Source organism: Curcuma longa, chromosome 20 (genome assembly GCF_044706935.1).
Source record: "Curcuma longa cultivar G26 ecotype Majalengka, Jawa Barat chromosome 20, ITB_CL_G26_1.1, whole genome shotgun sequence".
Classification (NCBI taxonomy): Eukaryota; Viridiplantae; Streptophyta; class Magnoliopsida; order Zingiberales; family Zingiberaceae; genus Curcuma; species Curcuma longa.
Window position 1 is genome coordinate 10,905,064 of NC_133880.1, and position 8,563 is coordinate 10,913,626.

Below are 8,563 nucleotides of genomic sequence, written 5' to 3' on the forward strand. Positions count from 1 at the left end.
CCGGGTCATAGGTGCAGCAATACTAGAAAATCCTTCCACAAACCTCCGATAATACCCAGCTAATTCAAGAAAGCTGTGAATCTCCTGCACTGACTTTGGTGATTCCCATTTGACAACCACTTCAATCTTCTGGGGGTCTACCGAAATCCCTTTGCTAGAAATTACATGCCTAAGAAATCCCACAGAAGGAAGCTAGAAAGTATATTTACTGAATTTTGCATATAAGCATTCCTTCCGTAGTATTTCTAAAACCACTCTGAGGTGTTGTTCATGCTCCTCCTTTGACCGAGAATACACCAAAATATCATCAATGAAAATAATTACAAAGTAGTCTAAATATTCCAAGAATACCCGATTTATTAAATCCATAAATGTTGCAGGAGCATTGGTAAGCTCGAATGACATTATCAAAAACTCATAATGTCCGCACCGGATACGGAAGACAGTCTTTTGAATGTCTGTATCTCGAACCCGTAACTGGTGATGCCTGTGCTACCTTGGACACCTTCTGTGGCCGTGAATACTCTCTGGTTGCATCCTGATCACGAAATTGACGATGACTCTGCTGTCTAGAGTGTGATGTCTGCGAGGTTTGTCGACTAGCTTCCTTTTCTTGGGAGACTTGTTGCTAAGTTATCTCACTCATTATGGCTCGGTCCAGTGCCTCCCGATAATTTGTAACAAGGAATCTAGCCATCTTGACCTGAATATATGTTGCAAGTCCCTGTGTAAAGTGAAGCATACGATTATAGTCTTGAGCTACCATATGTAGGCAAAATTCTGCAAGTCGACTAAACTCCGCATTGTAGTCCAGAATACTTCGGTCACCTTGCTTGAGATTCATGAATTCCTGACGTCAAGAAATACAAAATACTACAGGAAAATATTGTATCTCAAACGCCTCCTTAAATAACTACTAAGAGATAACCTGATCTCCGAAAAGAGTCTGTTGTATCTCCTACCATGTGGCTGCATGTCCTCTAAAATGATATGTAACTAGCTCTACCTTCTCTGTATCGGAACAGGATATGTACCCAAATGTACGCTCAATATCCCTTAACCATGTACGCGCCGGTAGCTCCATGGAATAGGATAAAATGATCTTTTGCAGAACTCGCAAGTAAAGGAATACGAGCCTTCTCTATGATAATAGCTGGTATAGGGATGACTGATTTGGCCGCATGAGCTTCCACCGGATTAGGCTGTCCCTCAGGATGACCACTAACTCCGACACTGAGACTAATCTGAGCCTCGGGTATCATCTCCGGTGGGGATAGTGGTGCTTCAGGCAAACCATGATCGCCCCTCTAAGTAGTAGAGGCACGCCGACGTGTACGACCATGTCCTCGACCTTGACTACTACCATCATCCGAACCACAAGTGTCGCTACGAGCACGGCTACTGCCTCGACCTCGATCACGGGTAAGTCCGCCTCGAGGTATTGCCTATACAATCAAATAAAATTTTAATAATCGACCGTAATTAAGATATTTAAATAAATAAAGGACCTCTACATCCTATAGCTCAGAGACACAACTTGACTCAAGCAGAAACTAAATCCCAAAATAGAGTTGAAACCCACAGATAGAAACCATGAACCTGGCTCTGATACCAATAAAATTATCTTGCCCCGGAGGTGTAGTTCCCGCACATCGGAAGGTACCTCACTCGGTGACATGATAATAAAGGGACCAATACAATAACAAAGACTTAACATAAAGAACCATCCATAATTTTATTAAATAAAATAAAACTAAGAATTAGTTTATACAACCATTTATTAAGTCTAGGAACAACCACATGTACCTATAAAGGAAAGAAAATGACATAAAGCATCAAACTAACGTAAACCAAATCGAAACGCAGCACATCAAGGTCCCTGAGCAACTTTAAAACAAACTGAACCAATGTAGTATTAAATTTGTGCCTGCAAATTTGGAAGCCAAAGAATGTAGATAGTTAACCAAATGCTAAGTGGGTAATCAGAAAGATGTGCATGAATGTACTCTTAATTAAGAAGTCAAGAAATTAGAGTGGACCATAATTTCATATTGTCACTTTAAATTCTTGTATAGTTCTCCATTGGTACATAATATATATATTTATCATTCTCTTCATTTATTATTATCTGAAATCAGGTAATATTACTATTATCTATCGTCACCAGTATTATCAATCCTTATTATTTAAGCAAGTTATATCACCACCATTATAATCTCAATATGGTCAAATGTTATAAACAGTATCAATATTTATATAATTAATTAAAAAGTACACAACATGAGCTAATATCATCAAAGTGTAATCATATCTCATATATCTATAGGGTATCAGCCTCTTCAGAATACATCGTCGCATACGTTATCTAACGTACGAACTAAAAATCCTCATCCGTGGAAGACAGAATAAACACTAACCGTGACCTCTGCTCTACCACAATAATATGTGGGCGGTCAAGTGCTCTGGACCGAGGGCTACATCACACCACTACTACTCAAGTGAACAGTCCAATACTCTGGTATAAAACTAGGCTCTTAGTTAACACCTTTTCATATTTATTATTTTCTTTTATCTCATTTCACGTTATATCTTTTTCATCAATTATCATCATTGTTACATTCTCAGTATGTATCTTCCTGATTTGGTCTAAACGACCAACTAAAATCAAATTACATATTATTCATTCATTTAGGTATCATAATCAGATTTGCAGGTAAAAGTAAGTATCAACCAGATGTAATATCAATAATATGAGAAATAAAAGATCAAGCAGTCCAACGACATGTATCAACAGGCAGAGTAAGTCAGAGTATCTATTTAAAATTTGAAAAATACCCTTTCCCATTTTAATTCCCCAAGATAAACCCCATGCGTGAATAGGAAATAAAATCAATTCTTTACCCTTTAGTGATTTAATCATTTTAACCCGATTTCAATATTTTAAGAATCATTTTAATTCCTTTTTGAAAATAATTATAAAACATATAAATATAAATATATTTAATTTTCATTTATTCATGCACAGGAAAAATTATAGAGTCCAAGAATAGAAAGTATCCACTTTTGTGTCTACCAAGCTCTGAGTATCAGCAAATCAGCGTGCTCCACTCGAACAAGTATCTACACGCAATATTAAAAATACTCAAATAAATCAGAATATTACCTAATAACAATAATGATACGAAATCTAAACATTATAAACAACCCTTAAGTCAAATATTCACTTCCTCGTAATATTTCCCATTCCCAATGTCAATCTCAATAACCATCCTAGTTAACAAAAAATATCTTCTACAGCCAATTCAATTGATCCATATTGGGTTCGGCCAATTCTGCTATGGTTGTGTGAGAGGGAAATAGATGTAATCATTGGAGGGAATCCTTAACCATGCACACTAGGTGTATCATAGCTAACTTGATGTCTCTCCTATTAGCATCCTAGTAAATGACTTGTGCCAGGGAATAGCAAAATGATTTGAAGACAATTACATAACCTCATCTTCATGTGCCAGGGAATAGTTGCATTAGGTACTATTTCACACCTATGTCAAATAATTGCATCAGAGTTGAAACAACATAGGTTATAAGGGCAAACCTAATCTGGATCAAGTCTAAAAAAAAGGGAATGGTTTAACAGCCCAATAAAACCCTAAAACTATCAAACCAGCCAAGAACATACACGAAAATAGGGAAGATAAGGTGGAGATCGGGAAAACCTAGCAGAGTTGCGGTGAAGGTCGGCGGCATGCGTCGATCGCGGTAGCAGGAGCGATGTTCCGTGCTTTCACAAGAAAACACAGAACAGAACAGAGTCGCGGTTGGGCGGTCGACATTGGCGTCGTAGCGCAATGCAGAGGGAGTTGCCGGCGGTGATCGCGGCTTATGTGCATTCGCGAGAGACCACAGGCTGCTTCGCGGGTAGATGGCGTCTCGGCGAATCGACAAGCGGGATCGCGACAGAGACGAAGGGGCGGCGTGCGGCGTGGGAGAGGGCGGCGTCGCGATTAGGGCAGAAGGGGGTGGTTGCGTGGGAGAGGCGGCTAGGGTTAGGGGTTCACTCGACCTTTAAATCGTGCCATCGTGATTTTCTCTCAAATGAAAGCGAAAACTGCTTGCGCGATCTCCGTTTTTTTACTCGAGTCTTAACATGACATAATTTTTCGTGACTATAATAATGTATGACCATGTTATTCTATCCTCAACATCTAGATTGATCAATGAGGCATAGACCGTGTCATCCTCTTATCAATTTTTATGTTTCTTGATCCCCAAGTAGACTCACTCAAGAAAATGAACTCAATATCTCATATTGACTCATTTGAGCATGGCCATGCATTTCGTGGTCTTACTTTATCAAGAGGTCTCAAGATATCACTCCAGTCATATTGGAGGGATAGATCTCATCTACATCACTCACATTCCTCCGTATAATTCGTTACATACCTAGTGATCACTTTTATAATCTACCTTGTTACGGGTGACATTTGACGATACTAAAGTATATAACTCCTTATGTAGGGAACCGTAGTGATTTTAGATCTAAGGACTATTCATACCAATAGTCAAATGAGAAAGTTTATGACATTCATATAATGATCCATGAAACTTTCTCATAGCGGGCTAATTCAGTATACATTCTCTAATATATACCAATGTGTCAACTCAATATCCCATATCCATGACTTGTAAGATCAAGTCATCTAGTTGACCTACATGTTAGTCTCAACACATTAATATGATCCCTGAATATTAATGCTTGACTAGGAATGATTAAGAGTAGTGTTCTTTACATTATCTCACTATCGATTCAAATAATCGATATGATATAGATTAGAACTAGCTACACAAGGACATTATTTTACTTAGTTATTTGACGCAAACATAAAATAAATATAATAATAAAAAACTCTTGCCTTTATTATTAGTAGAATATGATAGAAAAAGTCTCTAGTCAATCATCACATAATCATCACATAATTGACTTTAGGGCTATTACTAATATTAAGATTTCTATCTTTGAGTTCTTTCAAGATTTTTTTTCTTATTATTTTTTATAGTTTATTGTTCTATATCTTGACAAAAAAAAATTTATATGAGATTTCTCCCATCAAATTTAATGATTTTTTTTATGACTCATCAATGAGTTAGTAAGCCGTAGTGTAGGATGAAAAATCTAGACCACATTAAGTAATTTATTAGCAATATATTTTACTTAATTTATATTTTTGTTGCATATCTAATTTGTTATTTAGGCAATGTACTCAAATTATTTTGAATTTTTAGTCTTATGATTATTTTATCCCTTATAGTCGTGCCACTAATCCTACTTAGTCAACCTAAAAAGTTAGTGTATATATATATATACATACATGCATCATAGGAGAGGTTAACAGGTATAGAGGTATAGTACCTTTTCAACTAAACAAAATGTGAAAATCACTAAAAAATACAGACGGATATATAGTTTTATGGGGGGAAATATTTAAAACTTGAATAACATCCAGAATGCTATTTATTTTAATTAAAAGGGGAGCATTCAGGCTAAACTTATTACGGTATTGCAGTGTCATGTCGCCTTTACCTATTTATATATGTTTTTCTTCTTTTTTTTTATTTTGGTATCTGGAGATGAATCGCTCTCATTTTGATCGTCAAAAGAAAGCAAAAAGGTTGAAAGAAAAGGCACAGTACGTACAGAGAACTTTGAAACCCTTGTTGTATTTGCATGTCAGCGCATTTTTTTTCTTTAGTTTTGTGCCCATAATTCCACATGCGCACACGAACGAACATAAAGCTAACAATCCAATTGGGACCCCAGTTTGCCTTACTTTTTTGGGGGGTTTTTTTGTTCCTTTTTCTTTTTTTGTTTTCTTTTACTTTATCTTTAATTTTATTTTCCCTCCAGATTAATTAAAGAGGGAAAAGCAAGGCAAGTCGATACAAAAAAAAAAAAAAAAGGGAAAAAGGATGCCCACTCAGGCGACTCGAGGTCTGCTATCTTTTATAAAGTTCTCTAAATCTTGCCTTTTGTTGTTTGTTTTTTTTAAAAAAAAAAATTGTGATCCTAGATTTGTATGAGAAGCTAAATAAATATTCTATTTAAAATTTAGGCCAATCAGTTTGAACTATTGGAGTGCATTTGGTAAATAAGAATGGAATGGAATGAGATGCAATAAGAATGATTTAGTCAATTGGGTTGGTTGGTCAGGTTGGTCGAGCAATACAAACTAGTGATATAGGTCAGGTTAATCAAACTAGTCATGTCAAACATGCCATTTAGGCTAGCAAGCCTATGGCCCTTGGTTTGCCATGCAAGCTAGGTGAGTCGAGTGGGTCATTAGGCAGAGCAACTCAATTTAGCTGAGTAGGTTGGTTAGGTTGGATGAATCATAGATTGAGCGGATCAATTGGATTTGGCAGACCGATCAAGCAAGTGGTGAGCTAGTCAAGTAGTACGATCAGTAGACTAACAATATTAGGTGGGTGGTGAGTTGCTCAGTCAAATTGAGTGGTTAGTCAAGTCAGTTAATTTTGGCTAGCTGAGATGATTGGTAGGCTAGTGAGCAAGTCAAGTCAATCAATTTACATACTAAGTGGACTAGTTTAGACTAGCATACAATTGGCTAGGTGGATTGGTCATATTTGATGGGCAAGGTCTGATGTTGTTGTGCGAGCTAGGTGAACTAATTGAGTAAGATGGCTTAGTCTAGTCAAGTAGGCTAGATTAACAAATTAGTTCAATGAGCTAAGACAACCAAAGTAGATCAGTTGGATTATGTTGGTGTAATCATACTTCATATAGTTGATTTGACTAAGTGATTTTGATGTATTTCAAAAGAGTTTAAATTAGATTAATTTTGAATTTACTTATGTTGTTTGTCAAATATGCAGATGTAGAAATCTTGACAAGTGAGTTGGAGAAGGCCAAATAGATTAATATTGATCTACACTTGTTAGATAAAAAGTCTAAAAAAAGATGACTGATACGGAATTTCAATAAGAATTGATAAATGCAGAAAGTCTAAGTAATTTCAAATACTTGGTGAATGGTGATGTCCAACATAGGTTGAAAAATGAAAAATCCCGGTATATCATGATTGATTGAATATTAGACAAATGAAAAGTCCTAAAAGCAAGATTCCTAGCAAACAAAAGAAGACCTAGAGTTTAAGTGCACCATGTGAGATGAGAGACTTGTAATTTTGATTTTGGATGGTTTTTACTTATTCATGAAATCAATCAAGAAACAAGTATTTCTTGATCATAGTTGCTGATAAGTTTTATCAATTTGAGTCAATTGACAAGCTTGGAGTTGATCCGGATGGACTTGAGTTGAGTGATATTATTATTTAGTCATCTAAAATTGTGATTACTCAGATGATAAATTTCATATTTGGTATATTCACCTTCCTCTATATTCATCATACGTGATCTTATAAGTCGGGTAGATCTGTTAGGCCAATGAAGCGTGATTAATTAAGCACTCATAATAGACTAATAGATCATGTAAGTCTAATAAAGAATTTAAGGATCAAAAGAGTTAAACCTAAATTAAAGCATTTCATGTGTGATGTTATTATATTACTGCAACTGAAGGCAGAGATAGAATAAAAAAAATTCCCTTTTTCATTGATTTCATTCCGTTTCATACATACTAATAGTAACTTTAACTGATCATATCAATATCTATTAATTTGAAACTTAATTTCTAAAATGAAAATCTGAAACTTGATTGTGATGAGGTGGTGTATCCTTATCCTTCTCTAGAAGAGGACTGCTTTGCCTTTAATCTCGGAGATCTGACAAGCCACAGTGCCAACGTTGTGCTCCAGGTTTGCAACAATTCAATTCATGTTCATGATCGGCAAACACTTGATTGTTTCTATCAGACCAGAGAATCCGATTAGCCTGCCAAATTGCCAGTGCAATCTCGCAATAAATTTTGTTCCTTTATATGAGCAGTCTGCGTTGAAGGACCATTCCTTCAGATTCTGCACAGGCAACCCAGTTATGTCGTATCTAGCAATATCTCAACGCTGAAAAAGGTGGACACAGGATGATTCCTCCTCATTTGTGCACAAAGGGCAAAGGGTGATACCAATGGTGTTAACTTTTTTGTTAAAAGCTTTTGCTTCACTGGCACTGAAGGAATTCCAAGCATTGCTCGCGAAAGGGCCACAGACTCCAGTGTTTGTTAAAATAAGTAAACCGACTTAACAGAGAAAACTGCAATCACCATTCCACCTCCATTCCATCTGATATCTTCTTTTCACACATTTCAGTCTGTTTGCAGGCACTTTAGTGTATAAGTTTAGCAATGGTATTTCTAGCCCTATTGGTCTAAAATCACCTACGACAGGCCAGTGAAGGCCTTGAGTATATCAGAGTCACCAGAGAGAGCCTGATCACCATGCTGCACCTGCTAGATAGTAATTGATTTCCTCCTGCCCTGAACTATTTTTCTAGAAATAAGCATTCCAATTTGGCCCTTTACAGCCATTGTGTGTCCTAAGATCTCAGCAGGATTTCTAGTCTGGTAAATAAACTTCTTCTGCCCAAATGC

General features: G+C 36.4%; 1 pseudogene; it reads right to left on the reverse strand.

The window, feature by feature from the left end:
- Positions 1–415: 415 nt before the first annotated feature.
- Positions 416–3,269, reverse strand: LOC141813045 (uncharacterized; annotated as a pseudogene).
- Between the last annotated feature and the right edge of the window lie 5,294 nt (positions 3,270–8,563).